Source organism: Peromyscus maniculatus, chromosome 5, assembly GCF_049852395.1.
Source record: "Peromyscus maniculatus bairdii isolate BWxNUB_F1_BW_parent chromosome 5, HU_Pman_BW_mat_3.1, whole genome shotgun sequence".
NCBI classification, from domain to species: Eukaryota; Metazoa; Chordata; class Mammalia; order Rodentia; family Cricetidae; genus Peromyscus; species Peromyscus maniculatus.
The window spans coordinates 124878258-124894103 of record NC_134856.1 but is presented as its reverse complement, the minus strand read 5'-3'; positions in this window follow the sequence as shown (position 1 = coordinate 124894103).

Sequence of the window (15846 nt, the reverse complement as noted above, 5' to 3'; positions counted from 1 at the left end):
GCTATGGTTCCAGAGAGATAAGAGTGCACCATGGCAGGGACGGATGGCAACAGGGGCAGGCCTGGGGACTGGAGCAGCCAGGCAGAGCAAACTGCGAGCAGGCGAGGCCTTTTACTCTCAAAACCAGCCCTCAGCGAAGTGTTTCCTCCAGCCAGGCCACACGTCCCCAGACAGCACCACCAACTGGGGACCGAGTGTTCAAATGCTTGAGACTATGGGGGACATGTCTTACTCAAACCGCTACACTGGGTCAGAACATCACCGGGATCTCCTTAGTGTTGCCAACAGGCACCACAGTACCTCGGCCAGTACCCTCTAAGATCCCACGACTCTCCCAAAAGTGATTGCTGACGCAGGAGGTAGAAACATCTACCTAGACAGAAGAGCGGTAGTCCCGAGAGATGATGTGCTCACACCCACCACAGTTGAGTAGGACATTAGACATCTGGTTAGTGACTGTGCCTAGCTTTTGAAATCCATAAGAGAATCACCATCCAAGAAAAAAAAAAATGGTTAGGAGTGGCAAGAGCTTCAGTGACATCTGGCCAAGACCTTCCTGTCACTTCGTCTCACAGACCTCTTCCACCAAGCCTGGCTTCTCACGTCCCTTCAACTGTTCAGTCAACGGTATCTTGTGGAACAATAAAAGAAAATTGTACTTGAGTCCTGCTCAGAAAGCTGTGGTGGCCCAAACAAACTCAGGGTAGTCTGATACAGTTTCTGGCTTTCCTGTAGGTCACTACTCCTCTATGGACACTTGCAAAGGGCCCACACACTCCTCTGCATAAAAGAGAAGCCCATTGAAGACCCTTACACTGAGTGACTAAAGACTGAGTCCCTGGGATGAAACTATCCCATTAGTACGAGAAGGATCTAAAATGTCACCTCTACCTCCACAGACCTTCAAGGATGTTTTGATTTTCAATATATCTAAAACAAAAGAGCAATTTATCCTAAAAGTTACGAGAACAGGGCAAGGATGGACTGCAGTCTCTACAGGGTCTTGTGGAATACACCAGGGTTTCACCAGAGGATGGCTTGGGTTAGGTCAGCTATCCTAAGGACAGAAATAAGTAACACAAGTCTAATTTTTGTTTTGCTTTTTGTTTGGGGTTTCTTGTTTGCCTGCTTGTTTGTTTTCTTGTTTGTTTGTTCATTTAAGAAAAAAAGCTGGCACAGTAGGCTCAGCAGGTAGGAGTACTGGCTACCTAACCTGGCATCCTGAGTTTAAGCCCTTGTACCCTTATGGTGGAGAAAAAGAAGCAGTCCTCACAGGTTGTCCTCTGACCTGCACACAATGTGCACCCTGGCACACTCACACCAACACACGTACACTCGGTAAATAAGAAAAAAATCTAAAAGAAGATTGTTAACCTGTAGTTAGTGGATTAAATAGAAATTAATAAGTTGAGGAATGTCAACCTTAAGAAATTTTACATTTTGTCATGACAATACTGGAGCTGTCAGAAACAATACAAAGAAAATCTTTTGCATGATCAAGAAAGAGGAAGCAATTATGCATATTCTCAAGAACAAGGGCAGAAGAGTTAATTCTCCATGATTTGTTTATATTAGATCATCCTGAATCTGTATTGTAGATATAAATTATACTTCCTGCAATGAATTCAATTTTGTGTGTAAAGAGATACTTGCCTTCCAATCTATCTTTAGTTCTTGAAAACTGCCCCACGTTGTGCTGACCACATATCTATTCTGTGAACCTCTGTGTCAGCTCCCTAGGGTGACAATTAGCACTGGAGAAACCCTCTTGAGGAATAAGTGAATATTCCAGCGAGAAGTCTGGTTCACACCTCGAAAGCCAAGAGCTGCCACTAAGTAGATGCAAATCTACAGATGACTTCACCTCTCCAGCTCTGTTTTAAAAGAGGGAGCAACTTGGAGTGGTAATGTTGTAATCTTAGTTCCTGGAATACAGAAGCAGGGGGTCAGGAGTTCAAGGCCAGTCTTAGTAACATAACAAGTCCCAGGACAGCCTTGACCCTGTCTCAAAGCAGTAGGGGGAAGGACGGCAGAAAGATCAGGTGATGCCTTTTTGAGATTCCATCGTGGGCTATTCTCATGAACAAAAGCCGAGTCTCGGCCGTATGATGACATTAGGTCTACCCAGGTGAATTGCCAAGAGCTGAGGACAGGAGACTGAGCCAGGGACCCTGGCATCAAACACGGAACAAGAACCAGAGGCAAAGACTGCCACCCAGTTCCCAGGAAATCCCTGTGGACTCTAGGTGAAAGGAGACGTCTCTGGTTATGTACTAGAGCACAGGATATGACAGCAGGACTACCGTCGTGGCGTTGGCAGAATGGCAGTGTCCCTTGATTCAGCCAAATGTGTTTTCATCAGTTTCTTTATTTATGTGTGTATTAGTCTGTGCGTATGAGAATATATTTTTGTGTCTATATGTGTCTGTGTGCTGGGTTCTCTTATGTATGTATCAGTCTGTGTGTATGTGAATATATTTTTGTGTGTATATGTGTCTGTCTGCTGGGTTCTATGCCTCTGTCTGTCTGTCTGTCTGTCTGGAATAGAGGGGACACACAGGTTTACAAGGAGATGATTAAAGCTCAGAAATGTTCCAGGATGGGGAATGACTTCCATATTTATTTGTTTGTTTGTTGCTATGAATGTGTGTATGATGTGTGTATGTATGTACATGTGGGCACATGGGCCATAGAATGCATGTAGAGGCCAAAGGACAATTTTGTGGAGTCATTTTTCTCCTTCTACCTTCATGTGAGAGTTCTGGGCTTTGAACTCAGGTCTTTAGGCTTGCACCATTGAGGAATCTCCCCCGCTCCTCACCTATTTTTGAAATGCTTAAAAATTCCAAGCTGAGTGTTGTTCCCGCTCCCTGAACCCCTAGCGCCTGACGGCCAACAACAGCTCAGTGCTACTTCAAGGAGGGAGCCTTCATCAGAGTTACCCAGAGGTCCTCCTCATCCCAAGTTGTTCTCTGTTGCTGCACTGAGGACCATGACTAATAGCAACTTAGGAAGGACAGGGTTAATTTCATTGTATACCTTATAGCCCGTCATAAAAGGAAACCAGGGCAGGATCTCATGGCAGGAACCTGGAGGCAGGAACTGAAGCAGAGGCCATGAGAGGATGCTGCTGGCTGGTTTCCTCCCGATGGTTTGCTCAGCCTGCTTTCTGATGCATCTCAGGACCACCGGCCCGAGGGTAGCAGTACTCACAGTAGGCCGGGCTCTTCCACATGAATCATTAATAAAAAAAAAAAATGCCTCCACAGATTTGCCCTCAGGTCAGTCTTACACAGGTATTCTCTCAACTAAGGTTCCCTCTTCCCCAAAGACCTCAGCTTGTGTCAAGCTGATAACAAACAAACAAACAAACAAGCAAACAACAACAACAAAACCCAGCACAACCGACACCTTGTAAGTTTGACACACATCACTCTTAAATCATAACCTTTTCTTTCTCGCTTATCTCCAAGATCTCATGTTAATGGCACAATATAAGCACAACATAACTTTAAAAGTCCCACAGTCTTTAAAAAAAACCTCAAACATTTTAAAAGTTCATTCTCTAAAGATATCCAGTATCTCTTTAAAAGTCCAAAGTGTTTCAACTGTGGGCTCCTAAAAAGTAAGAAATAAGTTACATACTTCTTATTCTAAGAGGAAAGTATCAGAGCACAGTCACAGTCAAAGCAAAGCAAAATCCAAGTCCAGAAATAGAAACAGTCCAGTGTCTGATGTCTGGGACTCACTCATCATCTTTTAGGCTCAAAAGGCCTTGGGAAGCTCCACTTCTCAGTCTCTGTCATCTGCAGGACACACAACTTATCTGTTAGTCTCAGGCCAGCTCCATGCCTCTTGCTGCTGTCCTTGGTAGTAATCCCAGGGTCCTGGTATCTCCAACACTGTGGGGTCTTCGCTGTAACTGAGGCTATACCTTCACAAATAGCCTCTCCCAGGCCCTCTTTGGGGACCCCGACAGTGCCACATGGTTCCAAGCCATGCCCTCTCTCCATGATCTCTCCATCTTGGGACTTCCATACCAGCAACCTTAACTACCATGGGTCCTTCTCTGCCCTCATTTCCTAGTCCCAGGAGACTTACTGGCTTTACCTTCTGTTATGGTTTAAATGAAAAATGTCCTCCACATGATCAGGCATTTGAACAACTGATCCCCCCATTGGTGGCACTTTAAGTGAAGGGACCTAGGTAGAAGTAGATCTCTGAGGGTGGAGGGAGCTTGAGATGTATTGTCCTGTCCCTCTTCCTAACCCAGCTCTGCTTCCTGGTCAGTCCATACAGATGTGAGCTAGCAGCCTCACACTCCTGTGGCCACAACTTCTAGGCACCCTCACCACCACAATGGAACGTATCCTTAAACTTGAGACTAACTAACTATTTTCTCCTTTAAGTTGCTTTTGGTTGGGTATTTGGTAACAGCCACAAGAAAAGTAACTATACCTTTCTCTTTTCTCTTTACTCAGATCTCCTCCCTTGAAATGTCTGTGAAATATTCCCTTTATTCTTCCTCTTCTGTTCATGCCTGTCCCGCCCCATGCAGGCATTCCCAAAGACAATTCTCTCCCCATGAAAAATTATTAGTAAATCTTTTAAGAAACAGGTGGTTCTCTAATCCTATTCTACATAAACATATATCCATATTTGTGCATCAATTTTTTTTATCTGTGCTAAAGAGAAAGTTTTAAATAACCATTGATCATTCCTTAAATTCTTCTCCCAGTTTTTCCCAATCCCCAGCCAAGATCACAGTGCCCTCTTCCTGTGAGAATTTATCTCTTGGAAGCTAGCAAGTCCCCAGTCACTGCGTGCTTACCCCTCCATCCCCACCCTGGTGTTTCCCATGCTTCATTCCATCCAAGCTCTGTGGAAAGACAACATGGCTTTTAAAAAGGCCAAGTCTACTGAAGAAGACCGGAGAGCAGCTCCCTTCCTATGAGGCCAAGGCGCAGAGACACTGGAGGATCTTCAGACTACCGTGAGAGGGGCTGACTGGGCAGCAACATACTGTTTTTCTCGGGCATTCCTACCAGGGAAAACAAGACCTGAATTAATGGGGGGGGGGGATAATTAATAGAGCTTAGATCCAGAATGCCCCAAACTGAAATTTTACATGCACATACCTTGGTGTCATTGAGCATCTACTCGGTCCCAGGAGCCATTCTAGAAACCAAGCATGCAGTATAAAATAAAGACACTCCTGGTCCCTCCTCTTGGGTAGTTTATGTTCCAGTGGATAAAGACAAGCTGATAAATACATATCAGAGAGAAGGAAACCAGGACTATCCAGGATGAGCAGAGGCATACCTCTTAGAACCAGCACTCAGAGAAGTGCTTTGCTGTATGCACCCCTGGCTGGCATTATTTCCAGACACGCTACCTGTCACTCCAAAGAGGATGATTGAAAAAGGATGTTTTACTGAGTTAAAGACTGGGCACCTAACATGAGACATAAAGATTGGTAAGAGCTAAAGGAATTAAAGAAAAAAAAAACTGTTATATAATTTACAGCCACGGTTTGAATCCACCAAAGAATAACTAGTAATAGTGAAGAAAAAATATATTAGAAATCTGTCATTTTTCTGCAGCCACTGAACATTCCTGAGTCACCCAAACAAAAATGACACATTAAAAATAAAGCCTGCCAGTTATGAGGCAGAAGCAGGTGGACCTCTGAGTTCATGGCCCAGTCAAAATAAAAACCAAAACCCAAACTATTTTCTGGTGGAAACAAAATGAGTCTGTGTCATGGAGTCACTCTTTCCTGGTTAGTTTTGAATAGCCAAGGCACATCCATATTCTCTAAAAAATATAAAATGAACAAAAAAGGAGTTGTTATAATGGGAAAAGTACATGACATTTTTCTTCCCTGAGAAATTGTTGATTTCCCAGGGTGGAATGACAAATTCACTCATATATCCTCAGGGACAGAAGGGCCAGGGAGATGTGACACAAAAGCCTGATCTTATTACGTGTTCACCCTTGCTAAGCGCCTTCCCACACCAATCTCTTACTCTACCACTTCGTGCAATGGGTCTCTTTCACAGTAGCCAATGAACACAGTTGTCCGAGATTTCTTTTTTTGTGAGATGAGATGAGGCATCCTTTGCTGGAGTCTTTCTTCCTCCCTCCCTCCCTCCTTCCCTCTCCCCCTCCCTCCCTCCCTCCTTCCCTCTCCCCCTCCTTTCTTTCTTTCTTTCTTTCTTTCTTTCTTTCTTTCTTTCTTTCTTTCTTTCTTTCTTTCTCTCTCTCTTTCTTTTTTTCAAGAGAGGGTTTCTCTGTGTAGCTCTACCTGACTGTCCTGGAACTAGCTCTGTAGCCCAGGCTGGCCTCAAACTCACATGGATCTGCCTGCCTCTGCCTCCCGAGTGCTGGAATCAATACTACCACCCAGCATTGAAGTCCTTTATTATCCACCTCTTAACCACCCCACCTGTATTCACTGGATGTTAGGGAGTTCATCTGGTGGGACCATATTAAAACTTGTGCCTTTAGCAAACTATTTTTGATAGTGATTATTTTTTTTATAGTGATTATTTTTTTAAAAGGAACAAGAAATGAGAGTTTTGAATGTCCACTGGTTGGACTTTTATTGTGTTTGCATGTCTCTATAGGAATTCAGCCATAATGACAACTCCATCATGTTTCATGGTGAACAGAGGCATCTCTTGAACATTAGTGAGCTCCATCTCACCCACTGAGAAGACAGAAGTTGAAATTGCTATCCAATTTCCAAAAGCCTTTCTTTTGTCCCTGAACCACATTTTCCATCATCCCTTGCACTTGGGTATTGGCATGGGACTGAGACACTTCCTGGTCTAGGATATCCCATCCTTATTCTTGCATCTCTTCCCCCTGAGAGTCCCTCCACTCTTTCATGGAGATGGAAGAGCCCTTATGAAAGGATTTGCATCTCTAGATTACAACACTTGTCCAAGGTATTACCTGACACTTAGGAAGACTTGTGGAAGGGTGGGGTGACAGACACAGATTTATTTTTATTTTTTAATTATGCAGTTGTTTGTGTGTCTGAGTGGAAGTGTATGCATGTAAGTGCTGTTGCCAGTGGAAGCCAGAAGAGGGCGCTGTTACAAGTGGTTGTAAGCTGCTTATGCTCTTAACTGCTGAGCTCTCTCCAGCTCCCCAAATCTCTTTCTTTTATATGCTACTAACCAGGACACAATCCATTCTTCAGTTTTTTTTTTGTTTTTTGTTTTTTTTGTTTTTTTTTTTCTGTGTGTAATCCAGCAGGTAAGAGAGAAAGAAACACATGAACTTTTTTACTATACCAGGCACTTTACCTCTGAGTCTTTAGTTTGGATTGATTTGGTTTGGTTGTGTTTAATCCTCTCAGCAAACCCACTCTCCTATTTGCAGAGGAAGATCTCTAGGCATCAGAGAAGACCATGCGGCAGTGACAAAGCTGGATTCAGAGCAAGTCTTTGCAGCTGGAGGCCCGGCTCCTAACCTCTCCTGCAGAGGTCTTCCCTGACCAGCCAGCACTATGCTTCCAGACAGGTCTCAGCAAAGCCCCAGAAATGTGCAACCTCCCAGCAATCCAGAGAAGAAAGGAGCTCCTTGTCTCAACCCACCTCCAAGTTGCAGGAAATGTAAGGCCTTGATATTAACCAGGCCTAGACTCTCCTAAGAGAGAAGGACCCTATAAAGGGGTGTTTTAATCACGGGTATCACGTCTTATGATTGTGTCTGTTTGTATTTAGTGTGCCTGTTATCCTTGGTGTTTCCGCCCCGAGGACATCCAGCTGAACAAAATTGCATACATCTTTATGGATTACCCTTTCTGCATCCATAAGTTATCTGCCCTTTTAAAGTAATTTGCACTGAAACACCAAGTGTTTTTTCTAATGGGGACAGACAGCTAGTGTTTTTTGATGCAAATGACTCTGCTCGGCAATCTCCCCAGCCCAGAGCTAAATCTGCCGCGGAAGCAGAGGACTCGGGAGGCTCAGGGGGCCCGAGCTTCCAGAAACAATTTAAGCACAGCAGTTGGGAGTGACTTAAAGCCCTCCTCTGTGTTAGGGAACACTAAATGAGACATCAGGAAAAGATGGGAAATAATGAGCAGAGATGTTTCAATGGTGTTTATTATAATATTCTTCACCCTTGTTTTTTAAGAAACCCTCTTCCGTTCAGATCTGTCTTGTATTTCATGCAGAGATTAACTGATAAATAAAAGCATGAACATCCCAGGTCTCCTTTCTTCCTTTTTTGGAAAGGATCTCTAGGCCAGGGCACCCTCCAACTTCTATATAGCCCAGGATATCCTTGAACTCTTGTCTTCCTGCTTCCACCGCCTAAACTTATTGGTGTGCATCAACACATCCATTCTTGTGGGGTTAAGGATTGAATCATGTGCCTGGTGTATGCTAGGCAAACAGTCTATTTACTGAGCTATATGCACAGCCCTTCAATCGTATGTCTGAATGTTATTGAGGAATTTCACCTCAACCTAGTACCTCTTTCCACTACTCGGGCATCCTGTGTAGGCGGTGTACCTTGGTTTAGCCACTTAGGCCTGAAGACACCGACTCTCACCTCAGCGTCGCAGTAGATCTGAATGTTTAAGGAGAGGAGGAAAATAGGCCTGGGTCTGAGAAGGCATATTTGAGTGTTCCCACCTCTTAGCTAAAACTGAATCTATTTCTCACTGTAGTCACTATAGTTTCTTTTCTTGTCTTTTTCAAACATATAACTGACTTTGGAAGAAAAACACCCAGAAAAAAAGAACGCCTCTGAGACGAATGAGCTGTTTGAGAAATGGGCTCCACGGGCCAAAGAAGCAATTAAGCGTGACCGCGCTTGTTGTTCAGATCATAATTAATAATTGCTGTTAGGTCTTAAGCAGTAATCGCCACAATGTCACTTAGTCTAGCCCCATTCAGACCAGAGCACCCAGCACAGTGGCTCCCACCCTGTGAGCAGTCGGCCAGCACAGCCCTGAGGGTGGGAATGGAGACAGCTTACCCTGGGAACCCTAACTGGGGATGTTAAATCATTTGCAGGCCATTAAATGATCTGCACCCCAGGGGAGCACTGAGTCCCAGAGACACTTTCTCATGCATTCCACACGGCAGCCTCCCGGGCATTCTACTCTGCTCTTGTCCATCCCAGACTCTCCAGCCTCTTGGGCACCCTGGGACCTGGCCTTGCCGGAAGTGGACCTGCCACCTTGCCAGCTCCTCATTTATCACCCCCCCCACACCCCCTGGTTCTGGATGCTTTTTAGTGGATTTTTCACTCTATACCTCACCCCTAACTCCTAACTGCCCTGCTCCAATGTGTGTGCCTCCGAGTGTGGTTTGGGAGCTCTCTACAGCACACAGTCATGGGTGATTGTCTGGCCCGTGGATCCCAAAGCTTGCCCCAGAGCTGTGGTACTGAAGCTCCACCTGCTCCTTAGCTTCTGTACTTAACAATCATCATCACCCACCTCCTCTGATTCAGACACAGGCCCACTCACTAGCATATGCGTTTTCTCCTTGGGCTTCTCTGTTTTCACAGCGTAGTACTATTCCCAGAAGCGCAAGAGGAAACTCCACTAGTCTCTGGTCCTCCTTTGAAGGCTTTCTTCTACACTTTCTTTTCCTTATGTTCCATCCATGATCACCCTCCAGAGTGGTTCAGATTCCATCATTTCCTCCCTGGTTACTTCCAAAGCAAATGCTTACTCCTCTAAATCATCTAGCCCCTGAGACACAATGACAATCCATACAAATACAGGCTCTATCTCCGCTCTTGGGGATAAAGGCCCTGCAATCTGCAAACATGGATTTCTACCAGTGAGGCGATGCCCACCCCTCCTTCTACTACATACTACCCATGACACCCTGTTTCTATCTCTCTGTCTTTCACACTGGTTCCTAAAGGAGGAGTGGCGGATTTGTGTTTGGATGAGCATGTGGGAACACAAGCTTGCTGCTGTGCCAATCCTACATGAGTCCCCTTGAGTGGTCCCTTCTGTAGTCACATATGGATCACAGACATCCTAGGAAAGTTGTGCTGACGGCGAGAATCATGTTCTTCTGAACTCAGAGGCAGTCATAGGGAATAGGCAGACGTCTGGCCTCAGCTGACTTCTCTAGTAGGTGCCATCCAGAAGTCACGAAATAGGAAGAGTCATCCAGCTGAGCCTCCTTGATGTCCTACAGAGCCCCTTAGGGGAAGGCACAGCATTTAAGGTCTGGCTGTTAAGTAACATATTTTGTAAAGTTCAGCATGAACACCATTTATGAATACTAACATTAGGGTGGTTCCCACTTTTCTCTCTGTCCAAGACTGCAGCCAGGAGCTTGTGAGACAGAGTCAGGAAAGAGTCGTGTGCGTCTTGGACTATGAGAAAGCCCTGAGTGAGTTCCATTGTTTCTACAATTGTGATATCCACCCACCCCAAGATATATAGTACCGCTTTTTGAGATAGAATCTTCATTATTTTCCATGCCAATACAGGGCAAAAGGAGAGGAACAGGAAGAAGAGAGGGCTCAAAAAGAGGAAGAGGGAGGAATGAAGAACTTCAGGGGAGAAGAAAGGATGGTGATGTGGAGGCCACTAGATCTGAAGTTCAGTCCCATGCTCCCCAGGGCTGTGATCATCTGGGAAAGACACTTGGGTGCTCTCTCTGACCCCCAAAGCCAGTGAAAATCCTCCACCCTAGCTCCCACTGCTTAAGCAAAAAGCAGTGTGCTCCACATCTGGAAGCGTGGTTCTGACTCCATTCCATCCTATTTGCTTCCCACCGGCTTCTACGTTTTCCATAAATGATTGAAGAAAAGTTCTCAATGGGAAAAGAAAGCAATAAAGTCTTTCTCGTGGGGAAGCATTGTTGTCCAGCAGCGACCAGCGGTTCACTGATGTCTCCCTCAGCAGCTTCAAGATGAAGGTTGACCCACTGAGATGGCCATCTGGATCCTGTCAGAGGAAAAACCCAGCGGCCCTTGTCCTCTCCCTGGTCAGGTATCTCTTTTCAGCCACGCATCTTAGAACCTCCATTTCCCCGTGTCCCATGAAGGTAATCATAACATCTGCCTGCAGATGGAAGGACAGCACCTCGCACGTAGTACGGGCACGTGTTTACTTCCGTCACTCACTCCTTACTTTAGAATGACGGAAATGGGGACATCCACGGAGAGACTTGATTGTGCTTTCACCTCCTTTGTTGTTTAATTCTCAGAATCGTCCTGTGAGGTGAGTGCTACCCATTTTACAGACGAAAACACGAAACTTTTGCAAAATTAAATGACAGACTGTGGGTCTTACGAATGAGCAAGCAGAGACCTTGCATAAGCATGCCATGTGCCCTTTCTAGAGTCGAACTACGCTGAGTGTTCTAGATTCTGGGACAAGGAAGAGACAACACAGCCGGGCCCTGATTCCCATGGCCCTGATTCCCATGGCCTGCGGCGAGGTCCCCAGAAGCCAGTTTCTCCCTGTGAGGCTCTCCAGTCTCCTGCCTGTGTCTCCCTTAGTCTGCAGCAGCTTTAACTCCCCCCTGCCCCCCTCGCCCTGGCAAGTGTGATGGGCCCTCTTTCATTTCCACTCCTTAGTAAAACAAGAGTCTACCCGGACCAATTGTCTTTAAAATTGGCTCAGAAAATCCATGTTTCACTTGGCTGTGAACCTCTTCAGAAAGCCTGGCCAGAGGATTACTGCTCCCCGGTGTCTGAAACTGGAAAGAAGGGATGCTTGCACTCAAAAGCATTAACAAAAACTGTGAGAAAACCAACCCAAAGTTGATGCCAAGGCCATGTTGCCTCTGCAGTGAGACCTCTTTTGTCCACAGAGCTACTGTCCTTCACAGATCTGAGTGAACAAGCTTCCAGTTCTTCACTGTGGGCTCTCCATCACCTCTGTAGGGCCTGATTTGGCAACAACATGGTTCCAGCTAATAAATGCATGAGGGGATTTTGCAAATCTGTGCTTTCTAAAAGGCCCATCCACTAATAGTTTATCAACTACTTTTTACCTAACCATTTCTTTCAACAAAGAACAATTTTTGTTCCCAGGGGGGTCATTAGCTTTTTGACCATTTCAGCTACTCTAATTCATATTATCAACCCAAAGGGTTGGGAAATTTTTTCCTCTTCCTTTTGCCCAACCCCTCACCAGAAGGAACCCTGTCAACCCTGTCAGTGTTTAATGAACTTGAAATATGTTTCCTCCGACATTTTCCAAAACTATAATTAACAAAGAGTGTTCTGCATTTCCCATAGGGTGGTCATAATCTCACCATAAAATTTATTTCCAAGATGTACTCAGTAGAGGCTCTTTTATTGAGCCAAAACCATTGTCTTAACTGACTCTAACAATCACTGTGTGTCACGTGTATTTCTTTTCTCCTCTACTGCTGTCGGATTAGATTCTGGCCATTATTGTTGAATATGAAATGTCCTCCATGAGCTAATGGTTTGCCCCTGTGTGATCACATTGATGGTGCTGGCCCTAGCCTTTAGGGGTAGGTGGCTATAGACCTTTTGGGCAGTGAGGCCTGGCTAGCGGAAATGGGTCTCTATAGACAAGCCTAGAAACGTTGTTCCTGCCCTGGTTCCCACCTTGTTCTCTCTGCTCCCTGGTCAGTTGCTAAAGGAGAGTTTGTCACGGGCTCCCAGGAGTGTGGACTCCATCTTGCCTTTTCTACCAAAGGGATAAGTCTTTCTCTGAAACCGTGAACCAAAATAAAACTTGTCTCCGGTGAGTTATTTATATCAGATATTTTGGTCTCAGCGACGTGAAAGTAGCTGATACATTGGCCAAAGTAAGGGCTTTAGCTCCATACCACCCGTCCCAAGGATGGAACCCAGAGACACTGCTCCGCTGCTGTCCTGAGTAGGGAACCCAGGGAGACTTACGCAAGCTAAGCAAGTGTTCTACTTCTTGGCTACATCCTCAGTTCCCAAATTTTCTACTTTTTTTTTTTTTTTTTGCCAAAGAAGCCACAGACTGGGACAAACGACTGCACTCCAAAACTATATCTCAGAAGAAGTTTCTGGAAATGGTGAGATGAAATCATTTTATGTTCTGTCTGTGGTGGCCAGAAGGCTTCTGAGAGACACGAAAATGGAAAGCGTGTGAGGCAGGAAGATTCTGCGTGTGCTTGGTTGGGAGCCCAGCTTTCTGAACGAGTGCCTTTTCCTTTTTCTTTTTTTGAGGAGAAGTCAGTGGGTAAAGGGATTGGCAAGAGGACTAATTTGGAATTGTCTTTTCCAAATAGCAAGAAACACATCCCATCTCTTGCCCTGTCCCGAAGCTGAGTGACATGAATGAATGCCGGGCAACAAAAAACGCCACGTGAAAACTCTGTCCGCTCTTCTTGTGTTCATTTCTCCAGCTGGTTTTCACAGAAATGTTGAAAATGTTAACCACCCGTGGGATTCACCAATGAGTCTTCGCACATCCTGAAGAGCCGGGAGCAGTGGAGAGAGGCGGGTAGGATGCCAAACTGGGAGGGGGAAATCAAGGAGCAAGGTCCACAAACGTGGCTATCGTGAACTGTGCTCGCGGAAGCCAACGAAAACTTCGTTGGGCCCAGATATAAATATTTTGCACCTTTCTGCCAGGCCCTGCGCTTTATTACAGGAAGCACGGCTTAGGAATTCATAAGCGAGGGTTAGAAATTGGAAAGCGTAACTTGGACCCTGTCCCATTCCAATAAGCAGTCACAGGTGTGGTTTTCATGAAACTGTATATTTAGGGCTGGAGGGGGAGGGAGGGAGGGGAGAGAATTGCATGTTCTAAGCAAACCGTATTTGCATACACATTATGCGTGTACCCAACACACACTTGTGCAGAGATGAGCAAATGTGTTCTGTGTTGGCAGCTGCTAACCGTGTTTCCTTCAGGCAGGAACAGCAAAGGGGGGTTCCTTGAGCGGCCAAGTCCGATCCATTTGCAGGAGCTTCTGCGTTATGCTGAGAAGAGGTCAGAGGTCATCTCGAGGTTCATTCAACAGGTTTCGCTCACCTGCTGCTTTATTCCCTGGTTGCAACCTGGTGGCTCCCCACTCCAGGGAGGGACACAATGCTGACGCCAGACTTAGCCCAGATGTCCCACAGACATCCTGGACTCAAGCAATTCTTCACCCTCAGCTTCCCAAGCAGCTGGGAGCATGGGTGTGCACCACTGAGCCCAACTGTTAAAATTTCTAAAAATTTTTAGTTACATATATCCATATGTGTGAGTGTATGTTGACATGCACATGCCACATCACACACGTGAAAGTCGTCTGTGAGTTGTTTCTCTCCTTCTAGCATGGGGGACCCACTGGTCAGATTTGGATCCTCAGCTTTATTGGCCAGTGCATTTACCTGCTCAACTAACCTGCTGGTCCATTTAACAATTTATTATTTAGGCTCCATGGTGTTCTGCTTACAATGGCAGGGATACTACATGTTATGACCTCAGAATCACAGTCCCATAGAGTCTGATCCAACTGATGTCGTCAGGACTGTATCAACTCAGCAGCCTTATGGGTAAGATCTTGGCGACCTAGACAGATTTGGGGAAAGATTTAGTTGTCTGCAAATATCACAGACCAGCAGAATGTCAGGGAAGGGTCTGTCAAGGCACAAGACAATATGTGTATTTTATTTTTGTTGTCCCCAGGAAACAGTCATTAGAAGCAGTTCCACTTTTTCACCATTGACACAACTAGACCAAAGTTCTCAACCTGGGGGCCCTGACCCCCTTGCGGTCAAATGACCCTTTCACAGGGGTTGCATATTAGATAACCTGCACATCAGATATTTACATTATGATTCATAGCAGCAGCAAAATTGCAGGTATAATGTAATAATGAAAGTAATTTTATGGTTGGGGACCACCAACTAACTGTATTAAAGGGCCGCAGCATTAGGAAGGTTGAGAACCACTGACCTAGGGGGTCAGAAGAAGGTGTTGGAGCCCCTGATCACCTGAAACCAGGGTTATGGATGGTTGTGAATCATCATGTGGGTGCTAGAAACTGAGCTTCGGCCCTCTGCAAAAGCAACAAGTGCTCTTAACTGTTGAGCCATCTCTCCAGTACCCCATAAATGGATTTTTTTAATTCAGACTTTGTTCTCTTCCTTGTGGTATCTGATTCTGAACAAATATTCTCAAATCTGAAAAAAAAAATCAGAAAAATGTCCAGTCCCAAGCATTTTTGATAAGGGATACTCAGCCTATACTGAGGGTCAGGACTTGGGGGCGGCTGTTCCACTCTGACATACACAGTTCAACACACAGCAACTACATAGTTGTTTTTGTCCCATTGAATAGCTGAGAAATTTCTGCTCCGAGGTTTTGTTGAGAGACTTGTGCGTGAACAGAAGACTTTTCTGTTCTGATTTCTAATCCAAGTGAATTATTAATGATGCTAAAGACCTCCATCTCAAGATCCATCAGTGGGCTCAAACTTAAGGCTTTGTGCACTCTAGGCAAGCAGTTCACCCTGAGCTCCCAGGCTGAGTTCTGTGCCCTGCAGCTACCACTGAAATTAGGAGAGAACCAGCAGCAAATCCTAGCAGGAAGTCTCTAGTGAAGGAGCTTTTAAAAACCTGAGATCAGGAGTCAGTTCAATCAGTGAAATCCTCTTGGCTTTTTCCTCTTTCTTTTCTTTTTATGTAGCTTTGTACCTTTTAGGTTAAGGGGGAAAGACTTAAAATGCCTTCTTTAGAAATGTATATAGTCTAGGTAAATCAGCATCAACGTGAAAGGCACAGAATTAGGACCATCATTACTGGTCCTGTCTCACAGACGATCCCCTGGCCTTTGCTACCTTCTGAGTACAGCCATTTCTGGAGACTCAGAACCGTCAGCAGCAACACAGCACTGCCATC